Consider the following 24,719-nt stretch of genomic DNA (forward strand, 5'->3'; position numbering starts at 1 on the left):
CTTGAAGCAGTGCTGTGGTTGCACCTCTGCCTCCCATGGTCACTTTTTTGTTGTCCTATCACTGATGCTTTGCTCTTTAGTCTCTGCCAATGAGAGGACAGATCTCCCTAAATGCTGTTGAGGGATGGTATCACAGGTATTTTGAATACAGTGCAGTGAGTTGGGTCCATGTGGTGTAGTTGAGAAGAGATTTCTTCAAGCTAGCCTAATCATCATTGGCAAGGATATGAAAAGTGTCAGAGTGAGCTGTTTATTAATCATGGCACTCAAAGCCTTGAGTTCTAGCTTGGCCCCTGACTTTGGCTGTATGTCATCTGCAGTCAGGATTACAATGCAGAGCTCTCTCAGTAAGTGGAATGGTCAAAACTTAATAAGTAAATGTGCCTAATCCAGAGAACTTTTGTATAACTTTCATTGCAATCAAATAATAAAAGGGTATCTATTCAAGGATAATGTTATTGAATGAATTTTTTTGTCCTTACATGGAAGTTCATTTTACAATATACACAGTGTTTTCATTTTGTTTGGCACAATGATAGTGAATCAGAATCAGCTTTATTATATGATACAACATTTTTCATTTTGTGGCAGGAGCACAATGCAAAGACATAAAATTACTACAAATGACAACATAATTAGAAAGTGCAAAAAAAAAGAAATAATAAGCTAGTGTTCACGGACAGATCAGAAATCTGATGACGGAGGGAAAGAAGCTGTTGCTGAAGCGCTGGAGGCTCCGTATCAGACTGTAGTGCAACCAGTCCTAAGCTCTCCACCGTAATCTGTAGAAAATTTGCATGAGTCTTTGGTGGCATACCAAATCTTTCAACTTCTCAAGAGCTGCTGGTGTCTTCCTTTTCAGCCCAGGATAGATCTTTGGAAATGTTGAAACACGGGAGCTTAAAGCTGCAAATCTTTTCCACCACTGACCCCTCAATGAGGACTGGTGTGTGTTCTCCCTTTTTCCCCTTCCTGAAGCCTGCCAACTCATTGGTCTTGTGTAAGGTTGAGTGCAAGGTTGTTATTGTGGGACCACTCAACCAGCCAATCTATCTCACTGTATGCCACCTGATCGCCAGTGACTTTACAATAATAGTGGTGTAAACTGTGAATTTATTAATAGTGCTTGAGCTACGCTTAGCTGCACTGTCATGAGTACAGAGAGAGTAAAGCAGTGGATTAAATGCATATCCTTGATTTCACCTCTGGTGATTGTCAGTGAGCAGGATATGTTATCATGGATCAAGCCTGACTGAGGCCTTTATAGGAAGAAGTTGTGAATGCATGTGTAGATGGAGGTACAGAGGTTTGAGATAGAAGCTTATTATTAATACTAAGGGGATGATGGTATTGAATGCCAAGCTGTAATCAGTAAACAGCAGCTTGGTATATGTTTTGCTGTACTTTAGGTACTCCAAAACAGAGTGAAGAACCAGTATCCTTCTGTAGACCTTTTCCAGTGGTTGTTGAATTGCAGTGGATTCTGTTCCTTGCTAGGGCAGGAGTTAATTCTGACCATAACCAACTTCTCAAAGCACTTCGTCACGGGAGATACAAGTGCTATTGTTCAGTACTCATTGAGACAGCTCACCCTACTCTTCTTGGGCATGATTGCTACACTTTAGAAGCAGGTGGCAACCTCAGATCGGAGCATTAAGAAGTTGAAGATGTCATTGAACGAGTTGATAGGCACTGCAAAGGTGGTAATTCCATTTTCAAGGATGTTTTTTAATTTAAAATTTAGGCTTTTCTCTTGGTCTTTTCTGTTTACCTACTTCTGTACAAAGTCCAATTTAGTGTTTCTATCAGCGATGGCAAGATTTACTAATTTCTGTTGGTGAGGCGGTTAAAAGCTTTGCCTTTGAATCGAAAGATTAAAACTCACTTTGGGATTTTAGCTTCCTTCATGATGCCTTTTGCCAGTTAAGGCATTATGCTCCAAGCAAGGGAATCTCAAAGTGTCCTGAATATGTTTCTTTTAACCCCCTTACAACTGATTTCTTACAGTGACTGCAGATCCATTTAGCTCACATCTCTGCTGGAATCATTGTTGAAAAACATGACTTTTTGTTCAGATTTCTGTTCATTTTATGATCACTGGAATGCCAGAAAGCAAGTTGTATTATCCAACAATTTTAAAGTTGAGTAATGCTTGATAAGAAGAACAATTTTATAATGAATAGAACTGAAGTGCAATTTTAAGGAATAAAACTGCACTTTAAGTTTTACACTCTGTGTCTTCCTTATCGATGGTGGATTTGAGTGAAGAGGTTATAGGTTCTCGATGTGGACACAAAATGCATGCCTGCACTCCTGTGGGATACCTAAATAGTGTGGCAATCAGAAGTGAAAATGCTAACATTTTTAGAGGAAATTCTAAATCATCATTCCTGTAATCTTTCAAATGGATGTGCAAGATCCCATGACAATTTTAAAGAGCCAGAGAGATCCATATATCCCTGCTAATACTCTAAATCCAACTTTGCTTCAGTATATTACATAGATAGTTAGCTCATTGCAGTCAAGCTTGATCAGATTGCATGACAGTATGTGATTGATTAAACAAAGCTTATCAAGCAGGGAAGTGAAATTTGATAATTAAGCCTGCTTATTCACATGATGCACTTCAGCACTTTTGGGGGAAATCGCAGCCACTTCAAAGCTGTCAAAAATGATTTAGGAGCCAGTTACAATTAAAGATTTGGTATCAGCTCTGGTAGCTTTTTTGTGTGTTTAAATATTAGCGTGGCAGTGGAATTGTATTTGCTTTGATATTCAGTGTGATTGTGAAAATGAATGTAATAGATTATTCAACAGGAACAGTGAAGGGATCAATTTACATTGTGAAATTATGGTTGTTAAGATGATGACCGTTTGTATGGAGATTGGTGCCATATTATGAAATAGAAGAGTAATACACTGTTAAAGTACTTCCTTGGGTGTGGAGTATTTTGCAAGCTATTTATTCCTTCTTAAATTGAGTCCAATAATAAATAAATAGGGCAGCATGATGTAATGCTTCTACAGCACCAGTGGTAAGATTGGGGTCCAATTCCTGCCACAATCTGTAAGGAGTTTGTACATTTTGCCCATGATCACATGGATTTTCTCTTGGTGCTCCAGTTCCCTCCAACCTTCCAAAGATACACAGTTAAGGTTAGTAAGCTGTGGACAAGCTATGTTGGCACTGGGAGCATGGTGACACTTGCCCAGCACAATTCTTGCTGATTTGATTTCATTTGATGCAAACAATGCGTTTCACTGCATTTTTTAATGTGCATGTGTCAAATAAAGTGAATCCTTAAATGAAACTATATGGCGGGATCAACACATACAAGATCCTGGAAGAACCCAGTGCATTAGGCAGCATCAATGGAGGAAGAAAAACAGTCCATATTTCAGGCCGAGACCCTCCATTGGGACCTTAGAGGAAGGGGGCAGATGCCAGATTAAAAGGGTAAGGGAAGGAGCACGAACTGGTGTGTGGTAGGTGAATCCATTTGACAGAGTTGGAAAGGGGGTTAAAATGAAACTTTTGAGAAGCTGGGAGGTGATTCCTAGGGGCACGGAAAAGGGATGAAGAAGAAAAGATCTAATAGGAGAAGCCATCAGGACGTTATAAAGGGAAGGAGGTGGGGAACCAGAGAAAGGAAGGTGATGAGCAGATCATGAGGATGGGGAGGGGAAAAAAAGAAGAGGTAATGGGGTCACAGGGATAAGAAAAATGGGGTGGGGTGGGGGGAGAGAGGGGGATGAAAAGAGGGGAGTAGTTACCAGAAATTAGAAATAGCAATATTGAAGTCACTTGTTTGGAGACTGTCAAGATGGATTATGAGATATTGCTCCTCCCATCTGCAAGTGACAGTGGAGGAAGCTGTTGTCAGGCACATCATTGTCAGAGTGGAAAGTGGAATTGAAATACGTGGCCACCAAAGGATTGTGGGTGTTGCAGTGAGTGGAGTGAAGGTGCTTGACAAAGTGATACCCCAGTATGCGTCAGGTTGCACTGGTGTAGAAGAGCCTGCAGGGGGAGCAGCAGATACATGAAATGATACTGATGGATTCACATGTGAACCATTGTCTCACCTGGGAGGACTATTTAGGGGCCTAAATGGGGGTGAGGAAAGAGCTGTGGATCACTGAATATGGTACAAAGATGAGTGTCTGGAGTGTGATCAGAGAGGTGAGACGAGCAGACAGAAGGGTTGCAAAGAGAGTGGTCCCTGTGAAAAATGGGGAGGGGAGGGGAGGGGAAAGTATACGTGATGGTGGGATGGCAGAACTTTATGCTGTAAACTTTCAATGACAGATAATGTCAGAGGCTGAAGACTTTCACCTTGACAAGAAACTCTTGTAAAAACCTAAAAGAATTAAATAAAACAGCAATCTGTCACAACGGACCTCTATTTGCCCTTTAGAACAGAAACAGTATCAGACTGGTGACATTCTGGTCCAGTGTGTGTTTCAACTGGGCATTCAGTTTAGATACGTTTAAAATTAAATCTATCCATTTAAGATCTTGAATTGAATTGAATTGAATTGACTTTATTTTTTTACATCCTTCACAGTCAATGTAATATAGAGTACACTCAGATCAGCGTGAGTTCATCAGTCTGATGGCCTGGTGGAACAGAGCCTGTTGGTCCTAGCTTTTATGCTGCAGTACTACTTCCCGGATGGTAGCAGCTAGAATAGGTTGTGGTTGGGATGACTTTGGACCCCAATGATCCTACAGGCCCTTTTAACACACCTGTCCTTGTAAATGTCCTGAACCATGGGAAGTTCACAAGTACAGATGTGCTGGGCTGTCTCTGCAGAGTCCTGCAGTTAAGGGAGGTATAGTTCCCATACCAGGCAGTGATACAGCTGGTCAGAATGCTCTTATTTGTGCCCCTGTTGGAAGTTCTTAGGATTTGGAGGCCCATACCAAACGTAGTAGATGCAAAGTATAACTAAAAGAAACAAACAGAATACAGGGAGTCAGGAAAGAAATTGAGATGCAGGACCTCCAGTGTAGTGATCTCGGGATTGCTGCCTGTGCCACCCGAAAGTAAGGACATGATTGGAATGAGGTGGCAGATAAATGCATGGCTGAAGAATTGAAGCAGGGATTCAGATTTTTGGACAATTGGGACCTCTTCTGGGGCAGGTGTGACCTATACAAAAGGGACAAGTTGCACTTGAATCCAAGGGGGACCAATATTCTTGCGGGCAGGTTTGCTAGAGCTGTTGGGAGTGGTTTAAACTAACATGGTGGGGGGTGGGATCCAGTATGATTGAGCTGAGGATGAGCCAGTAGGTTTACAGTTAGGTGATGGGTGTAACATGAATGTAAGGAAAGACAAGCCAGTGATTGTGTGCAAATGCAGACAGAGCGAAGAGTTAAATTGTATCACAGAGTCAAAATTCAAGAGGCTGAATAATCAGGATTGAAGGTGCAGTATTTAAATATGTAAAGCCTTTGGAATAAAGTGGCTGAACTCATGGCGCAATTAGAGATTGAACGGTATGACGTTGTCGGTATCACTGAGTTGTGGCTGAAAGGAGGCCATAGTTGGGAGCTTAACATCAAAGGATATACTTTGTATTTGTAACACTTACCCAAAAGCTATATGTCTAGGGGAAACGGAGTTCCAGCCACTCACCAACACTTCTCCCGTACACGCAGGTGCTGTGAGAATCGAGTTTATGCCTCGCGCCCGCCAACAGTATCAAACCCACAACAAATTCCGTTATGAAACACACTTTAAAGAGTTTACTAAAATTAAAAGAGTAGTAGGCAATACAATATACATAAAAGGAAAAAAACAAAAGGCGCCAACTTATCAGTCTGTTTAGTGCACTCGTTGGAGCTCAATCAACGAACCAATTGACCCATCCGGCCGTTGCACCTGGGACCACCCTGGTGGTCTTACGAGCAGTCCAGCACACGTCCACCTTCCTCGGTGTCCTCCTCACACCAAAAACCTGTGAAAACCCCTCCCCCAAGTTTCCAGCATCACAAGACACAATAACATTCCCCAATGATTAACAAATGAATACAATTACCATATCAGCCATTCTAAAGCGAAACAACAGCGAGAGAAACGCATTCCTGCTTGTAACAAACCAAAGAAGCCATTTTGAGTAACAGACACAGGACATTGTACATTCTCTCCCCACCAGCAAATGTCATGCCCTCATGGCATTACTAGAGTTCGCCAAAGCTTCTTGCAACACACAAAACCCAACCCAGGTGCAGAAAGCAGTGACATAACTACCCAGAGCAGTAGAAATCACACTTGGTTCCCCCGGTACCACATATGTCAACCGCTCCGGGGGGCGCCTAATCTTCTGAGATCTCCATACCCCTCCTGCCCCACTGGGCTCCCTCGTTACCTGCGAACCCACTGTCTCGGACACCCCAGGTCTACCTGACAGACCCGCACCCCCTTCCTCACAGGGGTCTTCCCTCACCTGAGATCTCTCCGGCTCACGCTCGGGTTCCACCCTCTCTCCCACCAATGTAGGCTGCCTCTCCATCTGACCCTCAAGACCTTCCCTCCTCTCACCCAATTCAGTATGGGAAGGGCCAGGAGCCTCCTCTCCTGGTACTGGAGCACCAGCGAATGGGAACAGGGCCCACTCATCTGAGTCGTCCTCCTCTGAATCGGTAGCCATTCCCGGGTGAGGGACCCGTCCCCGCTCTTCAGCAGCGGGCTCTTCCCGTTCTCCGCGCCCTCGCAGAGTCCTTGTACTAGGCGTAACCTCCCACTCGGGCTCCTTATCCACCTGCACCGCTTGACCCAGTGGCAGCAGGTGATTCCTATGGAGTACCTTGATAGGCCCTTTCCCATCCTCAGGTATCACCTGGTAAACTGGTAGATTCGGCATCTGACTCTCTATTACATAGGGGCTGGCCGCCCATCGGTCTGCCAACTTGCGCTTACCAGTGAGTCCCAAATTCCATAAAAGGACCCGGTCGCCCGGCAATAATTGGACAAACTTCACCTTTCAATCATACCGCATCTTATTCCTCTGATTTTGTTTGGTAGCTGCTGCCTCGGCCAACTCGTACGCCCGCTGTAACTCCCTCTTCATGTCGGACACGTACTTTAGATGGGACTTCCCGGGTAATTCACCCACTCCACCTCCAAAATACACGTCAATGGGCAACCTCGCTTTCCGCCCGAACATCAGATAATAGGGCGAATACCCTGTAGCATCATTGCGAGTACAATTGTAACAGTGAACCAATTGTCCAATATGACGACTCCACCTGCTTTTATGCCCAATCTCCAGCATCCCGAGCATATCCAACAGGGTCCTGTTGAACCTCTCTGGCTGAGGATCTCCCTGTGGGTGATAAGGGGTAGTCCTGGATTTCTCAACCCCAAGCATAGTCAGTAATTCCTGGATAAGGCGGCTCTCAAAGTCCTGCCCCTGATCACTAAGGATTTGCCTGGGAAGGCCGTAATGCACAAAATACTTCTCCCATAACACCTTCGCCACTGTCGTCGCCTTCTGATCCTTGGTGGGAAATGCCTGAGCATAGTGAGTTAATGATCGGTGATGACTAAGACATTTGCGGTGTTGCTGGTGTCAGGCTCAATCGACAGGAAATTGATACATACCAGGTCCAGAGGCCCTGCACTCTGCAAGTGCGACAGTGGAGCCGCCAATGCTGGCAGGGTCTTCCTCTAGATGCAACGACGGCATCCCCTACAGTATTCTTCGATGTCCCCCCTCATCTGGGGCCAGTAGAACCGGTCTTTGAGTAATCCATAGGTCTTTTCCACCCCCAAGTGTTCGGAATCATCATGCAAGGCCTGGAGTACAGTCTGCCGATACTTCTCCAGCAGGACCAGTTGCCAACGGCGGGGTTGGTCCTGAGGCGCCGTTACCCGGTACAAGATTTTGTTCTTTAACTTTAACCGAGACCACTCCTTCAACAACAGAGGCACGCATGGGTGTTTCGCCTTCTCAGCCAATGCCCCATCCCCCTTCTCGACCGCTCTCCACACTGTGCCAATGCCTGGGTCATTTTGCTGAGCAGTTGCTACTTCCCCCGGACTCAGTTCCGGCAACTGTTTAGTCCCCAGTGCAGTCAGGTCACAGTAAGCTAGGGGTATGGCGTCGTCAAAAACCCCCAAATGGTCCACGGCTCGTTCCAGCCTTCCTCTTCCCTCAGCCTTCACGGTGATAGCAAACTGACACATCGCCTTCACTCCAGGGGCAGGGACACTCTCCCACTCCTCGTCCCTCTCCTCCTCCCCCAGCTCCCGACGAGACAACGCATTCACATCGACATTCCTGCTTCCTGGGCGGTACCTCAGGCTGAAATCATATACCGACAAGGCTGCCAGCCACCGATGTCCTGTGGCAGCCAGCTTCGCCGAAGTCAAAATATAAGTGAGAGGATTGTTATCCGTTCTCACCTCAAACTTGGCTCCGTATAGGTAATCACCCAGCTTGTCCACCACAGCCCACTTCAGCGCCAGGAACTCCAACTTGTGAGTGGGATAGTTTCTCTCCGATGGCGACAAGCTTTGGCTGACAAAGGCTACTGGTCTCAATGCTTTGCCATGCTCCTGGTACAGAACAGCCCTGAGACCCTCTCGGCTGGCATCCGTGTGCAGCACTTATGGCTTCTGGGGATCAGCAAAAGCCAACACCGGGGCCTGGGTCAGTGCCCTTTTCAAAGATTGGAAAGCCTCTTCACATTGGTCATCCCATCTCGAGCCAAAAGGTTCCGCCGGGTTCCAGTATCCTCCAGCGTCCTGCCTCTGGTTCCCCGTCCCCTTCTTCCCCACCGGGGGATAGCCACACAACAGCTGAGTCAACGGGTGACACACTTTGGCATATCCTTTCACAAATCGCCGGTAATACCCACAGAACCCCAAAAATGAGCGCAGAGCGCCCACTTTCTGGGGTCTCGGTCAGGTGGTCACGGCCTCTATCTTGGTTGGATCAGTAGCCACTCCCTCTCACGAAATGATATGGCCAATGTAGTTTACCGATGACTTGCAGAACTGGCATTTGTCCAGGGAAAGCTTCAACCCTTCTTCATTAAGCCGGCCCAACACCTTCAACAGTCTCTCCTCATGTTCCTCCAAAGTCGATCCAAACACTATCAAATCATCCAGGTACACCAGCACCTCTACCAGATTCATATCCCCCACAGTTCTCTCCATGAGCCTCTGGAAGGTGGCTGGGGCTCCCAATATGCCTTGGGGCATTCGTTCGAACTGAAAGAACCCCAGCGGGCAGATAAAAGAAGTCTTCTCTTTATCGCCCACACTCATCGGGATCTGGTAATACCCACTTCTTAAATCCAGCACACTGAACCACTTCGCACCGCTCAGGCAGGCCAGCGCATCCTCGACTCTTGGGACAGTATATTGATCAGGGACAGTTCGCCGATTCAACATTCTGTAGTCAACACACATGCGCACTCGCCCATTCTTTTTCCATGCCACCACTATTGGGGACGCATAAGGACTTCGAGACTCAGCTATGATTCCGGCCTCCTTCAACTTGCACAAGTGCTGCCGCACGTCCTCAACATCTGCCAGGGCCAGTCGCCATGATCTCTTTCTGAACGAGGTGTCCTCTGTCACCCGGATGGTGTGGCGAGTGCTTTTGGAGCAGCCAACATCAAATTTGCCCCGAGAAAAAACAGCTTCCATCTTCAGCATCTTCTCCTCTAGCCTGCGTTTCCACTTCAGCGACACAGGGGAATCCCTGAAGTTAAAGGCTTCAGCGGTCAGCTCCCTTCGATGCTCCGATCCCTCCCCGTTAGGGGTCCTCACTGGTGCGCTAGACATTACCGTCACTGGGAACAGATGTGCCAGTGGCATTCCCCTCTTAAAGGTGATTTCTCTTGCCGTGGTGTTCCTGACACTTATAGCTATACGCTTTGCATGTACCACCCCTGGTCTCTGCACTTCGGGCCTCACCAGCGCCCCCGCCGGAAATCGTGTCTCCCCTTCAAGATCATCTGGGGCATCTATTAACAGGGCTTCTCCCGTCAGCACTCCTGGAAATCTGGGGGTCCCCATCACTAGGGCTACCTCCCCGGGTCGGATCACCTTGGGCCTCGCCTGCGTACACCACACCGTCCCTCGTTTACACTCCGGGTCCAGCCCTTGGGAGGCAACCCCTTCTGCGAACACTGCTCGAAACACTGGATGCACCGAGAGGGTCTCCAGAAAGTCTTCCCCCCACTTTCTCCTTACAAGCTCCCAGGAGCCGTTGCACAACTGGGGAGTTAGTCCCCACCAGGAGGGCAGCACCACCGGTTTCCACCGGGTCAGGACACACCAACACCAACGTCTCAATAGCTTCCGACACTCCTACATCGCCCTCCGAGAACTCCAATCTCACCGATAGGTACCCATCGTATGGGTAGTCACCCTCGCTCACACCCCAAATCTGCAGGGCGTCAAATGGGGTTATGGGCAAATGCTTTAGATATTGATTGTAGAAAGACCGGTACAATAAGGTCACCTGCGATCCTGTATCAAGGACGGCTTTTGCGTAAACTCCCTCTATCCATAGATCCACACTGGCACGGGGTCCTACCAGCCCATCCGGAATAGAGGCGTGGGCACCCGGTGGTCTTCCAGCTGATCTCTGGGAACGTGTTCCTCCAGAAGCTCCAGTCCGTTCCCTCACTGAGCCTCTCCTAAATTTCCCGACACCTCTCCCTTTTTAGTCGTAGGGGGGCTTGTCCTCCATGGGACTCCTTGTCTCTCACAATCCCACCTAAAGTGTCCCTCATCTCCACAGCTATAGCACACCCTCAGCCTTCCACAGTCCCGCCTGAAATGCCCCTCTTTCCCACAGTTAAAGCACACGCTGCCTGCCGCCCCTCCTCTCCCAGGACGGCTCCTGCTCCCAATCCGTTCCACTGATTGCCCCTGAGAGTAGGTACCTCCCCTGTCCCTCCCCTCCAAAGACGGTTCCCTACTCCCCGTGGGGTTGTCATTCCTCCACCCAGCCACCACTTCTTGTATCGCTGAGGATCGCTCCCGTAGGCCCGCGCCCCTTTTCCGCCCCAACGCTCTCTCTTTCTCTCGCACCTCTCTAATCAGTTGCCCGAACGATGAAGGGGGACCTTTCCTATAAGCCTGCCGGATAGTCCACGCCACCTTGTCCTCCTCCAGAGAGCCACTGAATATCTGACTCATCCTCACGCTAGCCACGTCAGTCGCCTTCACTACCCCCCGGCGCCACAGCCCCGAGAGCATCCCCTCCATCCGAAATATGTACTTGGAGAGCTTTTCCCCTCTCCCTTGTTCCAGGCGTTGGAACTCAGCTAAAAGCAGCCAGGGTTCCCCTGACAACCCAAACGCTCCCTCCAAAACTTCTATACAGTCCTCCACGGAGGCCCCAGGCTTCTCAGCTTTCAACTCCCGGACGGTTTTGGCTGCTAAACCCCTCAAACTTCCCACCAATCACTGCCTCTTCTCCTCCTCCAAGCCTGGCCACTCCTCTAACATCAAAGACGTATGCTCGATCCAGGTCTCATAGTCCACCTCCCCGTCCGGAGTAGGCTTGGCTCCGGAGAACACCCCCAGCTTCAGCCGTGGCCTCTCGGCCACTCCCACCAGGGAATTAAGTGCAGCTGCCAGCTCCGAGGCTTCCACTCTACCTGGGGAGCGGGGCTTAGTCACGACTCCCTCCTCCCACCTCCCTTTACTAGTGCCAGCCACCTCTCTGGGGTCCACCTCTAGCTCTAACTCCTCCTCCGATGTCTCCTCAGCCTCATCCTTGTAGAAGGAGTGGAGCCCCCACAGCCCCTCCTCCCCCGGTACACTGACCGTCGCCGGCAGTTCCACCTTCCTGACTTCAGCACTCGTACGAACCAACACCCAGCTAGACTCTACCTCTTTACCACACCGTCTAGCTACCAATTCTACCTGCCCAATACCCTTCACCGAACTTAAACCCTACACTATCGCATCTCCCGAAACTCAAAAATCCACTCCGCTCACTACGCTTGCGTACTGTACTGGTACACCTTCAAATTCACACCAACAAAAAATCTTATCTCTGTCCATCTACGCTCTGCTGCCTGAAATACACTTTAAAGAGTTTACTAAAATTAAAAGAGCAGTAGGCAATACAATATATATAAAAGGAAAAAAACAAAAGGCGCCAACTTATCAAAGTTCAGTCTGTTTAGTGCATTCGTTGGAGCTCAATCAACGAACCAATCGACCCATCCAACCGCACGACCGCCACGCCGTCGCACCTGGGACCACCCCTGTGGTCTTACAAGCAGTCCAGCACACGTCCACCTTCCTTGGCATCCTCCTCACACCAAAAACCTGTGAAAACCCCTCCCCCAAGTTCCCAGCATCACAAGACACAATAACATTCCACTTTGATTAACAAATGAATGCAATTACCATATCAGCCATTCTAAAGCGAAACAACGGTGAGAGAAATGCATTTCTGCTTTTAACAAACCAAAGAAGCCATTTTGAGTAACATACACAGGACATTGTATATATTTAAAGGGCAGGCAGGAAGGCATAGGTGTTGCTGTGGTTCTGTTGGTAAGTGATGCACCATCAATAACTCACTCTGAGACGTAAGGCGAGATATCGGCTTTTATTGACTGGAGGAAGGAACAAAAAGTGAGTGACCACCATACTACATCCTGGAAACTGAGAGGCCGGGCTCAGGCCTCAATCACCTTTATACAGGGGTCTGTGGGAGGAGCCACAGGAGCAGTCAGCAGGGGGCGTGTCCAGACAGGTATATCCACAGTAAGAGATGGATGTACATCTTTAGAAAGAGTTGACATAGGGTCAAAGAATGTTGAATCCTTGTGGGTGGAGTTAAGAAACTGGAAGGGTGAAAAAAACATTATGAGCATCATATATTGGCCTCCAAATAGTTAGTCAAGAAGTGAGTTTGAGATGGCAAAGGGAGCAGGAAAAGGCATATAATAAAGGAAATGTCACAATTGTAATGGGGGACTTTGATATGCAGAGGAATTGGGAAAACCAGGTTGGTGTCAGATTGCAGGAGAGGGAATTTGCTGAATGCTTATGAGATAGATTTTTAGAGCAACTTGTGCTTAAGCCTACCAGCAGAAAAGGTTATCTCAGATTGGGTTTTATGTAATAACCCAGATCTTATAAGGAAGCTCAATGTAAGGGACCTCTTAGGCGTCAGTGATCATAATGTGATTGAAGAGGAAGAAGCACAAGTTACATACATCAGTATCGCAATGAAATGAAGGAAATTACAGAGGCATGAGAGAGGAATTTGCCTACATGGATTGGAGGAGGATCCTGGTGGCAATATTGGCAGAGCAGAGGTGGCTGAGTTTCTGGGAATAGTTCACAAGGCAGAGGACAGATATGTCCCACAGAAGAAGAAGTTTTCAAATGGCAGGCGTAGGCATCCATGGCTGACAAAGGAAGTTGCGAACTGTAGAAAAGCCAAAGAAAGGGCATATAATGTAACAAAACTGAGTGGGAAGTTGGTTGATTGGAAAGCTTTTAAAGTCCAACAAAAGGCATATAAAGCTGCTATAAGAAGGGATAAAATGAAAAATGAGAACATACTAGCCAGTAATATAAGATACCAAATGTTTTTTTTTCAGTGATATAAAGAGTAAAAAGAAGGTGAGCATTGATATTGGATGACTGGAAGATGATGCTGGTGAGGTAGTAATGGGAGACAAAGAAATGCCAGATGAACTTAATGGGTACTTTCCATCAGTCTTCACTGTGGAAGACACTAGCAGTGTGCCAGAGGTCCATGAGTGTCAGGGTGCAGGAGTGAGTGACATTGCTATTATAAAGGAAAAAGTGCAAAGGAAACTCAAGGGTCTTAAGCTGTATCAGTCACCTGGATCAAATGGACTATATACCAGAGTCCTGATAAAGGTTGCTGAAGAGGTAACGGATGCATTGGTCCTGATCTGACAAGAATCACTTAATTTTGGCATGGTCATGGAGGACTGCAAAATTACAAATGTCAATCCACTCTTTAAAAAGGGAGGAAGAGAAAAGAGAAGAAATTATAGGCCAGTTAGCTTAATCTTGTTGGTTTGGAATTTGTTGGAGTCTATTCTTAAGGATGAGATTTCAGAGTACTCGGAGTCTAATTATAAAGTAAGTCAAAGTCAGCATAGTTTCTGTCAAGGGAAATATTACCTGACAAATCTGTTAGAGTTTTTTGAGGAAGTAATAAGCAGGGTGGACAAAGGTGAGACAGTTGATGTCATTTACTTGGATTTTCAGAAGGTATTTGATAAGGTGCCACACATAAGGCAGCTTAACAAGATAAAATCCAATGGTATTATATGAAAGATACTAGCATGGATAGAGGAATGACTGACAGGCAGGAGGCAATGAATGGGAATAAAGGGGGCCTTTTCTGGTTGGCTGCCAGTGACCAGTGGTGTTCCTCAGGGGTCAGTATTGGGACCACTTTATTTCACTTTGTTTGTCACTGGTTTAGCTAATGGAATTGATGTCTTGTGGCAAAGTTTATGGATGTTGCAAAGATAGGTGGAGGGGTGGGTAGTGCTGAGGAATCAATATGATTGCAAAAAAACTTAGACAAGTTTGAAGAATGGGCATAAAATTGGCATATGGAATATAGTGTTGTGAAAAGTATGATAATTTATTTTGGTAAAAAGAACAATAGTGCAGACTATTATCTAAATAGGGAGAAAATTCAAACATTAGATGTGCAAAGGGACTTAAGAGTCCTTATGCAAGACTCCAGGTTGAGTCTATGTTAAAGAAGGCAAATGCAATGTTGGCATTTATTTCAAAGGGAACAGAATATAAAAGCAAGGTGATAATATAGAAGCTTAATATAGAAGATGAAGCTTTAGAAGACACTAGTCAGGCCGCACTTGGAGTATTGCCAACAGGTTTGGGCCCCATATCCCACAGTGGATGTGTAGTCATTGGAGAGAGTCCAGAGAAGGTTCATATGGATTATTCAAGAAAAAATGTGGTTAACATATGAGGTGCATTTGACAACTTTAGGCCTGTACTCACTGGAGTTTAGAAGAATGTGTGGGGATCTCATTGAAACCTACAGAATGGGAAAAGGACCAGATAAGGTGGATGTGGAGAGTATGCTGCCTATGGTGGGGGTATCCAGAATTAGAGGGCACAGCCTCAAAACTGAGGGGTGACCTTTTAGAACAGAGGTAAGGAGGATTTTTTTTTTTGCCAGAGTGTAGTGACTCTCTGGAATGCTCTGCCACAGACTATGGTAGAAGCCAAGTCTGTAGGTATATTTAAAGTTGAAATTGATAATTTCCTGACTGATCAGGACCTGAAAATGTATGGCTAAAAGGCATATGGGGTTAAGTGAGATCTGGGATCAGCCATGAAGAAATGACAGAGCAAACTCAATGAGCTGAATGACCTAATTTTGCTTTGTCTTATGATCTTATGGTGTACGAGTGTTGAAAACCTTGTGGCCATGCACCGTACATTGAGAGGACACAGGTTTTCTGCTTCAAATACGTCCTTTCTGAATTTAGTTATTCATATCTCCTATCAGCCATCTTCTCTGGTCATTTTCTCTGTAATGTTGGAGGCAGAAGGGGAGCCTTACTCAAATTTTGTAAGATAGTAGACAGTCTTTTACCCAGAGTAGAAATGTCAATTACTTCAGGAACTGCATCTAAAATAAGAGTGGGAATGTTCAGGGCACCATTTTTTACACACAGAATGATAGGTGCTTGGAAGAGGTTGCCTGGGGAGAGGGGTGTTTAAAAGGTGGTTAAATAGATGCATGATTATGTACGGAAATGGAGTAACTTGGATCATATCAGAAAAAAAGAACTTGGCATTGCATTTGGCAAAGACAGTTTGGATTGAAGGGAGTCTTCCTCTGCTGAATTGTCTAAGAAGCCAAGATTTTTCAGTTCTTCTGACAGTTCAAAACACTTCTTCAAATCAATTCAATTCAAGTTTAATTGTCATTCAGCTCTTCCTGAGTACCCATAAATACAGCCAAAGGAGACAGCGTTACTCCGGGGCCACAGTGCAAACAGTCACACAGCACAATACACACGCAACACGTACAGGAAAGCAAGCGTATAAAGATATTAGTAAGATGTAGCCATACAAAAGAAGTCCAGAACCAAGTGATTAATGCCTTGGAAATCTGCAGTTGACTGTAATGTAGCTTGTTGTCTTCTTCCAAGTGAGGACTGGGGATAGCATTGCCTCCAGCCTGGCAGCAGCATCACACCACCCTTAGTGCAATACACTTACTCAGTGGCTTCCCTCCTGGTGGCTGTAAACAGGTGACACTGCAGCCTAGGGCTTAGTCCTTGCTACGACTGAGGCCACACAGCTCCCCCATTAGCCACCCCTGCTGTCCGCCAGTAAATCAGTGAATTGGACTTGCAACATCCTACATTAACAAAGTACAAGAGGGTTTTTTTGATCACAAGATCACAAGTGACCAAGAGGATCACTCACATAATAACATGTTATTAAAAATTATTTATATAAGACCACACACAAACAAGCTGGATGAACTCAGCAGGTCAGGCAGCATCCGTTGAAAGGAGCAGTCAACGTTTCGGGCCAAGACCCTTCATCAGGACTAAAGAAGGAGGGGGCAGGGGCCTGATAAAGAAGGTGGGGGGAGGGTGGAAAACCAATCTGAGGAAAGGACAAGGGGTAGGGGAGGGGAAGCAGGGAGAGGATAGGCAGGAGTGGTGAAGAAGGAATCTAAGTGGAAAGCACTATGGGTAGTAGAAGAAGGCAGAATCATGAGCGAGGTGATAGCCAGCTAGAAGAGGAGGCAGAGTGAAAGTGGGATGGGGGAAGGGAGAGGGAGGGAATTACTGGAGGTTGGAAAGTGTGATGTTCATACCAAGGGGTTGGAGACTACCCAGACAGTATATGAGGTGTTGCTCCTCCAACCTGAGTTTGGCCTCATCATGGCAGTAGAGGAGGTCATGTATGGACATATCCGAATGGGAATGTGAAGCAGAGTTGAAGTGGGTGGCAACCGGGAGATCCTGTCTGTTGTGGCGGACGGAGCAGAGGTGCAAAATGAAGTGGTCCCCCAATCTGCGTCGGGTCTCGCAGAGGAGGTCGTGCTGGGAGTAACGGATGCAATAGATTACCCCAACATACTCACAAGTGAAGTGTTGTCTCTGTTGGAAGGACTGTTTGGGGCCCTGAATGGTGGTAAGAGAGGAAGTGTAGGGACAGGTCTGTCCGCTACAACCGACAGGACCTCCCAGTTGCCACCCACTTCGGCCCGAAACATTGACTGCTCCTTTCAGCAGATGCTGCCTGACCTGCTGAGTTCATCCAGCTTGTTTGTAGGTTTTTTTTTGGACCATAGCATCTGCAGTGTACTTTGTGTTTATTATAAAAGACCAGAATTATGTTTAAGGTAAAACTATCCAAAAGGCTTAAATGTAAATTATATATAGTTCAATTATCAATTAAAAATCAAATTAACTATAAATTATAAACTCATTGTTCCATTCACCCCTGTCATATCTATTCAAATGAATGGCTTGCTGATCTTGTTTCTGGTCTGATGTAGTGCATGAACAGCATAAAGAGCTCTTGTAAGAATATATTTCAAAGCTTACAACATTTCATTCTACAAAAAGAAGATTAGTCCAAAATAAAATGACTGAAATGCATTAGCACAGAAGACATGCACCATGTTTATAGTACTTGGCTGTAAATGCTGGTGAACCTCAACAAGTTCCTGCTTCATCCGGAGATCTGCAGAGCTACAAAATTGTTGGGGGAACCAAGTTTGATTATTTGGAACTATACTGCAAAACTGACAGAAAACCATTGCAAAACTTGGACTAATATTATCATAGTCAGTACCACTTAGTTGGAAAGCAGCAAATGTAGGAGGGAACTTCATGAAAGGTTTGTTGAGAAATTTTAAAATCTCATTTGCGATCTCCTTCAGTCCTGCATGGCCAGATACTTTTCTTGATGTTTATGAATGCTGTAGCAGCCAGTTGTTTAAGAGCTATGCACCTATTTTCACATGTGGTATTGCCTGAAGCTCAAATGTATTAACTTCATTCAACAAGGCTGCTTTCAGTGTATTTTAGTGAGTTCTCTAAAATGTTATTCCAGAAACCAAAACTTACTTTGTATTAATTTGGGTGATGTGGTTGGTGCTGACAAGACCAGCACATATTGCTCTTTCCTAATTGCAGTGGAGAGACATTGATCATTCTCAGTTTTTAAATATTCAATGACAATACATCCATTTTATGGGAAGAGATTAATGTCTGGATCAAGTGTACCTTTATCATTGAAAATGATCTCAGAAATGAGAAATAATGTCCTACAATTTACACTTGTATTTAACTTGTCCTGCCATTAAGAGAATAATCATATGACAGGCATGATGGATAATAGTTTTATTTAAACAGTGAGATATCTGGGTTCATTACTTATCTGAAAAAAATTGCACATACTTTATGCAAATTCCCTGGATCAACTTGCTAAGAAGTTACAATTTGTGGTGGTGAGCTGGTCCTAAATGGTAGGTAGTCTTCCACTTGTAGCGCTCTTCATGCACACAGCAAGCCTGACTCTGAAAATGCTGAAGTAAATCAACAACCACACTCCCTGGTTTCTGACAATGCAATAAAACTAATCCTGGTTTGAGGTATATCACAGATGCTGGAAATGACAATAGTTTTTAACCATTAAACTTTATTCATAATAAAAAAAAAGACAATATCATCCACTTCAGGATGATCTACAGTACACACATTCAATGCCATCAATACCAGACAGCTAATGAATGACTCAGTCAGTCTGGTCTGCACATTGTGTTAAGGGTGACTTTTGTTTACCACTTGAAACAGTTTCCTATTTGATGATGTATCTGATACATTATTCAGCAGAGCTTTATCCATTTCACTAGAACACAGAAGAACAAAACATGTCTAGGATTATGTCAGTGATGAATGAATGTTACTGGCCAGGCAGTACACTAGCACGTGCTCTACAGGTTGTTGCTGTTATCGCCATTAGGTGCTGTGTTGTGTGACGTGGGCAATCACGGTCTTTGTTCTTGGTAAATCGTCCTACAGAAGTGGTTTGCCATTGCCTTGTTCTGTGTAGTGTCTTTAAAAGATGGGTGACCCCAGTCGTTATCAATACTCTTCAAAGGCTCTCTGCTTTGCATTAATGGTTACTTAACCAGTAATTGTGATATGCACCAGTTGCTCATACGACCATCCACCACCTGCTACCATTGTGTTTACGTGACGTTGACTGCGGGGGGAGTGGGCTACACCTTGTCTGTAGGCTAGCAGAGGGAAGGAGTGCCTTACACCACCTTTGTAGAGACATATTTCCACTCCGCCACCCAGCAATTCATTGTACAACATTGAAGCAGGCCGTTCTGCTCACCACAACCACACTGCCCAGTGGACTCCAATCTGTAATGATACTATCTTTCAGCACTTGGGTCATAGTCTAAGCAGTTCAGCTTTTCGTCAATGCTGCCCTTAAATGCTGTAGTGCCCATTTTTTAATCACTGTCTCAGGCAGAGGATTCCAGGTACTCGCAATATCTTCCTGGAAAAACTCCACATCAGGTAGGTTCTAAATTTATTCACCTCAGATAAGGAGAAAGATTTCCTATATTATACCCTCTGTATGCCCATCGTAATTTTGTTTGCCTCAGTCTTGTCCTCTCTTAACCTCTCTGCTCAGAGAAAAACTTATATATCCCCATAAAGAAAATGCTCAATCCCAAGCAGCCGTTAGTGAATCTCCTCTGAAGTTTCCTGATTCCTGTTACACCCTTTCTATAAAGTGTGACCAATGGATTTTTGCCCCAGAACTTGTAATGATGGGAAATCTAGAACAGCTTGCCATATGGACTTCGTGTGAAAAAAATAAAAGCTCTCTAGATCCTTATTTAATGAATGAAACCGAATATGAAACTGAAATAGAAGGAGAATAATATTCAGGACTGGGGAAAAAAACAAGAAAAATTATTCATTAATAATAACTAATTTTCAGAATCTATGTGAGTAATTGAAATGAAAAGCTTGGAAATCTGCAGGATTTAAGTCACAGTGCAGACAATTTATGAGGTAATAATTAAAATACATCCCATCCATTGTTAAAGAATTTACTTAGTCCTGAAAGGACAATTTATTACGTATTTTGAGGTGACTAATGGGTAAGTATCCAGCATTATACTATGTTATTCAAATTCATTTGGCCAATTTTGACATAGGAATAGAAAAGCAAAAATAATCAGAAATGTGTTTGTCATCTCCAAATTTTCTTTAATCTTGTCTGATTGCTGCCATAGATTGCAGATCTACTATTCAAAAAAAAAACAAAAAATGTTCCTGGAAAATGGTTAATTTTGAGCTTAACAAGTTCAATCTCATACTTCATTTAATTAATGTCCAACTACCCTCTCGAAGCATTTCTGATATTTGAGTGTATTGGGATTCTCTATCCATAATCACAATGGCATGTAGTTTTCAGGCTTCCTTGCCTGCATTTTTCTGTAATTGTTATTTTTTTCCTCAATAGTAAAATTGCTCATCACCGTTTTCTACTACAAATTAAACAGATTGCTTGGTCCATTGAGTTTTGCTGTTTGTGAAACAATTTAAGTAAATGAGTTCATTGACGATAATAGATATTTAGGCATGGTTATCTTTGCATTTTCGCAATCATCCTGATGATTCATCTTTCTTCAGAATCAGAATCAGAATCAGATTTATTATCACCGGCATGTGACATGAAATTTGTTAATATAGCAGCAGCAGTTCAATGCAATACATAATCTAACAGAGAAAAAAATAATAAATAAGTAAATCAGTTATGGTATACATACATTGAATAGACCAAAAAGAGTGCAAAAACAGAAATACTGTATATTAAAAAAAAATCCAAAGATTCAATGTCCACTCAGGAATCGGATGGCAGAGGTGAAGAAGCTGTTCCTGAATCGCTGGATGTGTGCCTTCAGGCTTCTGTACCTCCTACCTGATGGTAACAGTGAGAAAAGGGCATGCCCTGGTTGCTGGAGCTCCTTAATGATGAAAGCTGCCTACCACCAAGATGCCTTTTCAGATGTAGGGTATACAGCTTTCAGCCATCCAAATATAGAGGGATTTAAAACAGTGAAATGCACTGACTTTATAGTGTCACAGACAACACTGATTAACTTCAATAAACAAATTTACAGTTCTGCATTCCAGACATTCCACCCTGCAAAAACTCATTTCAGTGAGGTAGCACCACCTCCTCCGTCCCCCGCAACCCCATATTCCGCCCCCCATGGTCAACCTTCAAGGGTGTATATACACAGGACATTTTGATTATGAAAGAACACAACAACTTATTTGATCACATATTGAAACTATTTACACACACATACACATATACATGTATACCTTGTTGAGTATTTTGTTGGCAGTCTCAATACTAATAGCTAGATGCTAATGCAAATAGCCTTTCTATTTCTTTTTCAAACTTTCCTTGTACTGTGACGTGGCTTGCTTGGCAGATTTGAGCACTTTGCCGGAAGACTCAACCTCATAGCAGTCTGTGTCAATGAATTTGTTAATTTTGCAAGGCATCAGTTCACAAGAGCTTTGTGAGACAGCCAACTTCCAAATTCTGTCTTAATGTGACACACCCTGCTGAAAGCCCTTTCTACATCACAATTAGCATTTGACAGCACTAAAACCAGCTTCATCAACTGGCAGAATTCTTCGAATCACAACTGCCCTGTGCTAACAGATTTTACTTTGGACAGCTTCCCCCAGAACTCATCAACTGGCAAACTTCTGTAGTTTGGCACCGGTCCTTCAAGGTTAGTTGAGACACTAAACTGAACTGATGGAGAATTAAAGAAAGAGAGAAGTTGACTGTAAAGCCCACCCACAGAGAAAACTGATAGGTCTACTTAGCACAAAGAGAGACCCATCAGGATGCTCTCTCTGTCTCCCTCTCCCACTCCCTCTCCCTCTCCCTCCCTCCTTCCCTCTCTCCCTCTCGCTTGCTTGCTCTCAAAAAAATCGATTTCCAGGATATTGTATATAATTTGTGGGCGTCAAGGGGGCCGCTATCAATATACGGGAGACTCCCGAAACCTCCGGAAGAGGTGGGATGTCTGACATTCTACATGTACCTCAACACAATACTAGGCCAGTTGTATGCTGGTAGTCACAAGTCACATTCTGAAAATGGCAATGATTTCAAAGCAATCCAACATCTATGAAAGACTTCAGTGCATTGTTAGGATGTGATAGATACAATATAGCTGAACTTTTTAATTTAAATGTCACAAGTGACTGTAATTATATCCTGTCCTTTGCTTAGTGCTCTATTCACATGCCAGTTTTCCTCTTGTTATTTAGGTTACTTTGTTATTTTCTATTGTGTTGTTTTCTGTGCTTTGATTATTAAATTTCTGCATTCTCTTGACATGAACTCTTCTGTTGTTCATGATGTAGTGCAAACCTTTTGTAGCTTTTTCTTTGTTATGTTTTTATTATCTTTTCGTTTTTCTGCTAAATCAACTTTTTTCTATAGTACTTGAACATTGACAAACTTACATCTTTCATAAATATCATTGTGTAGTGAGTTGCATTTCAATAAATTACTTTGAGGATGTTCTACTTGTGCTTATCTGATGTAGTTAACTTCCCAACAAACATTATTAGCAACAAATCCTCAATTATCAAGCCACTTGCATACAATATTGGAGAAGAACTTTCCACGCATAGTTCCTTGTCTTCAAATCCCAGCCTTCTGCCCAATTAATTTGAGATTACTAATGTTCAAGTTTAGTTGCATTTTTAAAGTATGCAAGAGTTCACATCTGAACAAAGAAAGATATTTCCGGGGACCTCAGATGTATTGTATTATTAAATATTGTTGAGAAAATGCCCCAGTTCATCTATGCTAATTATAGAGGAGTGTCCTTGTTACCTGCTGTAATACCTTTGTCAGGGTAATTTCAACAGCTCCCTTCCAGTATTGGAAAACCTACATTCTGACTCAGTGTAAATTCCATTTATTAAGAGTGTGCTTTCCCAACCTGGGGTCCGTGGACCCCTTGCTTAATGGTATTAGCATAGAAAAGGTTGGGAACTCCTGATCTAGAGACACAGTGAATATGACTTACATCTTTTGGCAAACTCCAAGAATGATGCAGAGAGCAGCATCAAATATTGTACATGAAATTTTTTGACCACATTGAAGACTTTGAGTTTGGTTGGAAGAAACTGTGAAACACATTGAAGCATTCTCCAAGATGGGTCTCCATCAGAACATGTTTTCTCTGAGTATACCTGGCTAAGTTTCAATTAGCGTTTTTGATACATGTCTGCAGTACCTACAACCAGCCTATCAAAGCACACATTTGTAGTCCATTTATTTTATAGGAGTTTTTCTTTTAATTATTGTTACATCATGAATTGGCCCAGCCTCAGCTGATTGGTCATCACATTCATGTCATATGGTTCTGAACTTGATGGTGGACTCAGGATCTCTGAAAAGCCAGCACCATATTTCTGTTGAAGTCATTGGTAAAGTTAGGTCACAATTAATAATTTTGATCATGGGAGCAACAATCTTGTGAATTATTGACAATTTATTGCTATTTGTGAGAAGCGGTGGCTTTAACAAAATGCTTGTTGGATGCTTGAATAATATAAAACGCAATTTATTATCACTGACATGTTGTGAAATTTGTTTTTGCTACAGAAGAACATTGTAATGCATAAAATACCAAATGTCACATAAGAAATATATATAAATAAATAAATAGTGTGAAAAGTAGACAAAATAGTGAGGTAGTGTTAATGTTCATGGATTTTTCAGAAGTCTGATGGTAAGAGAAGCAGCTGTTCCTAAAATGTTGAGTCTGTGTCTTTAAGCTTATCAGAGTAGGCATAAAGAGGCACCTCCTCCTTGACGGCAGTTATGAGAAGTGGGTATGTCCTGGATGCTGAGGGCCCCCGATGATGGATGCTGCCTTCTTATGGTGGTGAGACTAGTGCCCAGGATGAAGCTGGCTGAGTTTACAAACCAGTGCAGCTTTTATCAATTCTGATTATTGAAATCTCCATACCAGTAGTGATACAATGTAATTGCTCTGCACGACAGATTTATAGTCTTTAGTGACTTATCAAATCTCCTCAAACACTGAATGCACTATAGCCACTGGGGCGTTTTCTACTTGATTGCGTCAGTGAATTATGTCTTGGATAGATTGGAGATGTTGATCCCTCGGAACTTGAAGCTTTTTTTCTCTGCTTTCCACTACTAACTCTTCAATGAAGACCGGTGAGTATTTGCACAACATTCACTTCCTGAAATCCAAAATTAATTCCTTAGTCTTACTGACATGGAATTCAAGGTTGTTGCTGCAATACTACTGAACCAACTGATTTATCTTACTCTTTCATGCTTCATCTGAGATTCGGCCAATAACAGTTGTTTCATCTGTAAATTTATAGATGGAGCTTGAGCTCTGCCTAGCTACACAGTCAGTAAGGAATAATTGGCCACTGGATGAGAATATCATGAAGAAATTTGAGTGGAACATGGCCAAGGTCACTCACCACTATGGCAAGTGTGCCTCATGATCTGAGATGGGAAAATGTGGTTAAATTTAAATGAGTTGCACACGTAAGTGCTTATTAGTTTATGAATAATCTGTTTGACAATTGAATAAAAAGGCTGTTT

This window comes from Hypanus sabinus, chromosome 4 (genome assembly GCF_030144855.1).
Source record: "Hypanus sabinus isolate sHypSab1 chromosome 4, sHypSab1.hap1, whole genome shotgun sequence".
NCBI classification, from domain to species: domain Eukaryota; kingdom Metazoa; phylum Chordata; class Chondrichthyes; order Myliobatiformes; family Dasyatidae; genus Hypanus; species Hypanus sabinus.